We start from the raw sequence: 4,767 nt of genomic DNA on the forward strand, positions 1-4,767 counted from the left end.
GAGCAGTGTTGTAGTGTTAAGCAGAAATAATTAAACAAGGAAAGAGAAGAACTGACAAGATAAAAATGATCTGTGACTTACAGAACATCTCAGGTAGATCTTAAATAAACAATGTTCTGCTTCTGAGGAAACAGCAAACATAGAGACAGGTAGGAACAGTAGTGTCACCTGTGGGTAAATACAGTGTTAATAAGGCTCCTGTTAAAAGGAGTGCTGTGTCCTTCAATTCTTCTTTGAAACTGGACTCAAGAGACATGTGAATAGCCATGAACACAATCAATATTCTGTAAATCATGGAAAGAGTTGCATTTGTTTAACCTAGAGAAGACTGAGGGGGTCCTGTTATTAATCTGCTGCAGAACAGGAAAGAATAACTTGGTCTCTATTAGTTTGCAAGCACAGAACAGTGGGTATAAAGACCTACCAAACCTTTTTAGAAGGGACAACTTTCTACCACTAAGGATAGTTAGGTCCTAGCCAGACACTGCCTTTAAAGGCAGTGGAACTTCTGGGAATGGGTGGTTTTAAGAGAAAAACTTGAGAATCAGGAAGTGGGTGTGATTCATCCTGCTTTGGGGCTAAAGACGGCATCTTTCACACTGTATTAAATATTAATTTGCAACTGAAAGAACTTCAGATTTTTAAAAAAATTTTACTAAGATAATTAACACCTCTGCTAAACTGTGCAGAAACTCACGCATATGATCACTAACTGGAATCAGAAATTCTTGAAACACGAACTAATATTTCTGCTTTACTTTAAATAACACAGTAAAGTCTTTCATTGCATTAGTTAATGAGGAACATTAAACTACCCCATTTTTCTTGTTTTGAGTCCTTTATTCAGTGCCTGACAAAGGGAATTTTGTTTTGTACATTACATTTGCAGATTTTTTTGTTTTCCTTTGAAATGGTCCTGTTAACATAGATAGCATTGTTCCAACATCTTACTTTCTTCCTGAAGGGTGGAGGAATAAGAAAATTACCTTTTTATTACTCATAAGGGGCAGATCTACTGTATCATATAAGTCAGTATGGGTAAAAATTATTAATATATCAACATCAGTGGTAGATTTTGTAAATTATGCAAGTAGGTTATGTAGCACTATAAGAACATTGAGTGACACAGATCTCAACAGAGAAGAAATAGGTTTTGATGCAAGAAGCTACAAACACTATAAAAGAGGAAATATTTTATTTTAGGAAGAGCTGACACTAAAATTTGAAAAATAAAGAACTACCACCAAAAGTAAGAACATGAGTGTGTTTATTGAAATACACTGTGAAAGTGCAACTTTTACAACAAAATTCAATGGCAAGGTTCACTGTATTACTGCACAAAGGATGTAACAATGATTCAAAGCTGCCAATACCAAAATCAAAGCTACCCATACAAAAATCTTAGGGCACTATAATACCAGATTATGCATGGTATCCAATTACCAAGGATCTGCTTTTGGTGGGAATTCTCTCTGCTTTGAAGAGCAACCTTGAGAGGTGTCCCTGCTCAAGAGGAGATCCCATGTAACCAGCTACTTAGCAGGGAGAGCTTGAAGAATGCTCATTTAGGCTGTCATATTTCTGGAATAAAGTGGTTGGCTTGTAGTCAAACTACATACAATTGGAAGGCTACGCGTGAGATTCCTTGCACCCACAACTTTCTTTGTTCCTTGCTAAATGAGTCCTAGAAAAGCTACTTGCTATTCATATGTTATTTACATGATTAGTGACCCAAGCTCATATGCATCAATGCTCACCTCTACCACTCTGTTTGCTCCTTTGTGTATTTTTACAGAATGGACTGGAACTAGAGAACTTCTTGTCCTGGTTATGTCCCAGGGCTTTACCTTCTTTGGAGCTTGTAATACCTACCCTTAGTTTGGTTAAGGAGTTGAGTACACTGGTCACACTCGGTCAGTTTGTTCATGTCTTTTAGCCAGGTGCAGAGACTCTGCAAGAAGAATACACACAATTGAAAATAAAGCAGTTAGTTATTGGCTGACAGACAGAAAAGCTAGCTAGAGTTTAATGAGCTGCTAAACAAAGCATTACTATAAAGCTTGCTCACAAGTAAAGTTAAGCTACTCAAGAAGTCTTTGCTGAGTATGCAGGCATGAGTCAAAAGGGTAAGTGTTGCGATGGCTAAGCCCACCTTACACCCCTCAAGCTGCCTTAAAAGTGGTCTCTCCTTACAACACTGTGCGAAAAAATTCTCCCTCTGCCTAGATTCTGCTGGCCTAGGTCACTGGCCCTCTCCCCCCTCCCATCCCTTTTCCCATTGGCCCCTGTTCCGTCATTCAACCTTGCCTCTGCCCCCTAGCCCTCAGGCTATTGGTTTTGGATGCTCTGCCCGCCTTTGAGAGTTTTCGGGATTAAACGGGCGCGAGCTCTCGAGTTGTTCGTCCTTGCCCCTGTTCCCTTCGGGGTGTTGCCATTAAACACCTCGGAATTGCATGCAGAGAACTCCGCTCACCTCTTTGTCTCCGGCTCGTGCACAGACTGTGTGTGTGAGCGGCTGTTCGCGACCACCTGCGAGGGTGAGATTGTGTGCATCCGTAGGTGCCAGGAGAGTGCCACCTAAGCGTGTCCACAAGGGACCCAGTAGGGACAAACGCGGCATCCATCCGCCGAAGCCCTCGCTTCTTTAGGCAAGGGTCACTCCTCATGGCTCTCTGGAGAGGAATCCCAGCATTTCTAACTTGCAATCCTCCATCAACACTTACCGTGACACAAGGGTTCACAGCTAGTCCCCAACTAGACTGTCTAGCTTGACCATGCTTTCCCAGGCTATGTTTATGACTTTATACCTTTTCATGCTGGCACTTTCCCTCTGAAATCCCTCAACAATCTCATGTCCTTGTCCCTACTTTCAAAATTGTCTACAGATGGCAAACTTTCATAGCAGTCTGGCTCAAGGTCCTGCAGGTGTGTCGTATCAGAGATGGGCTTTGGATACCTGTACACAGGCAACTAAACACCCAGAAAGATAGGGTGAAACTCAGAGCTGTTGGTACAGGCATGAAGGGTGCCAGATTGGATTGCAAGACTTCTAGGCCTTTTCAAACTACATTGCTATAACCTGGTATATAGAGAAGTTTGGTACCTGACTTGAGATTTTAAATTCTCTAGATTCTATGATGCTTGATACATTGAGCTTTCCAGGCTGTTTTGTGGATTTACCTTTGTTCTTCTCTTGTATTTCAGTTTTTCCTGCTCAGATATCAGGAACTTGATAACTTGTTTTTTGAAACACTTTCTGACCAGGCATGAAATTCCTTATAGACATTATTCAATAACTTTTTAGGGTTTTTTTGGTTCTAATTAGTACCTTGAACATAATTTCTAAATAGCAGTGAATTCATATGTTCATAAGGAAGCATTCAAAGAATAAGCTAATACATTGTTCATTCTGTGACTTATGGATCATGTGGATCAGTAAAAGCAAAATCAGAGAGTGTTGCTGCTACCCAAACAAAGAGGAAATAGAGAGCCACAACAGTATTGAAATGATTCAGAAAATGTTAAATACATTGATGGATTTTAAAAGGTATCTCCACTAGAGTCCTAAAAGAATAAATATTTTCAAACAGAGATGAGAGTGCTCAAAGCACAAAAATGGGTTAATATATTATCTTTAAAATAGTAAGTGCAAAGATTTTCTACCCCACATTTTGTTTATCGTATACAGTTCAAAACCTACTTTCAAATATTCAGTTGAAAGGTTTCCAGAAAGCTTTACTAATTATACTGTCTAGAAACATTAGAGGAAAGAACTTACTAGTATATTGCAGAGACTTGTTAACAAATGTAAGAAAAAAAAAGCCAAAATTTTGGCATCTAACCATAGACATCTGTGATTTGCATTTTCAGTAAAACTTAGCAGTTAGGTGACCTTTCATGTGCATACTGCTCTGAATTCTGAAATAACAGTAAATGTCCAGCTGTGGTGCCTCCAGACCACATGCAGGCAATGAAAAATGAGTGACCCTCTGAAAAGTTCAGTTTACATGACTCACAAAATATACACAAGAACTCTGTGGAAGAAATAGGTGCAATTATTTGGAACACAGTTCTGAAAAATTAAACTATCCTTTGACTAGGAATAATTTTCTTGACTAGAAAGCAAGAGCATTGAAAGAAAATGGAACGTCTGACTAAGGAACAGGATGTTACTTGGCAGAGGGAAGTATGAGACATCCCTGAAATACAACAAGGCAGGGAACAAACGGCTAGACAGCAGTTCAGAAGAGAAGCATCAAGGTACTGAAGCGGATCACAAGAAAAGTACATGTCGGCAACACTGTGCTATTACAAAAAAATGGCAAACTATGTATCATGAGGTGTAAAAATAACATAGCCTATAAGGCTGAAAACTTCGCAGATGGCATACTCCTGATGCAAAGCAACCAAGCTTCAAGAATTTGAGACAATCCAGAGGACAGCAAGGAAAAGAGTGTCTTAATGGATACATTATGTTTAACCAAAACAAAAAACAAACAAACAAAAAATTTAAAAGAAGAGACAGAAGACCTCTTTTATGTAGAAATAATACAAACTGGAAAAACCTTCATTACAAATGCCCTGGAAGGGATAAGCAACAACTATAAACAAAACTTTCTCGTGACAACATGAGAAGACGTAGCCAGGCAGCTTTTGGCATACTGTACCTATCTGAATGGCGCCATGGGGACTCGCAACAGAAACATGGTCAGCTCCTGGTCTCCCTTCCAGCTTTATGTGATTTTGGGGAGTGAAGAGTTTGTTTTG

The 4,767-nt window shown here is 39.5% G+C and overlaps 1 long non-coding RNA gene across 1 annotated transcript in view; it reads right to left on the minus strand.

The window, feature by feature from the left end:
* The window catches only part of LOC108445666, a 5,930-nt gene extending 1,169 nt beyond the window's left edge, over nucleotides 1-4,761 (minus strand). The window contains exons 1-2 of the long non-coding RNA XR_001860618.1: nucleotides 1,873-4,761; nucleotides 82-168 (exon numbers count right to left, since the gene is read on the minus strand). This is a non-coding gene — a long non-coding RNA (uncharacterized LOC108445666). The remainder of the gene's footprint in view (nucleotides 1-81; nucleotides 169-1,872) is intronic.
* Between the last annotated feature and the right edge of the window lie 6 nt (nucleotides 4,762-4,767).

This window comes from Corvus brachyrhynchos, unplaced genomic scaffold (genome assembly GCF_000691975.1).
Source record: "Corvus brachyrhynchos isolate BGI_N302 unplaced genomic scaffold, ASM69197v1 scaffold42, whole genome shotgun sequence".
Classification (NCBI taxonomy): domain Eukaryota; kingdom Metazoa; phylum Chordata; class Aves; order Passeriformes; family Corvidae; genus Corvus; species Corvus brachyrhynchos.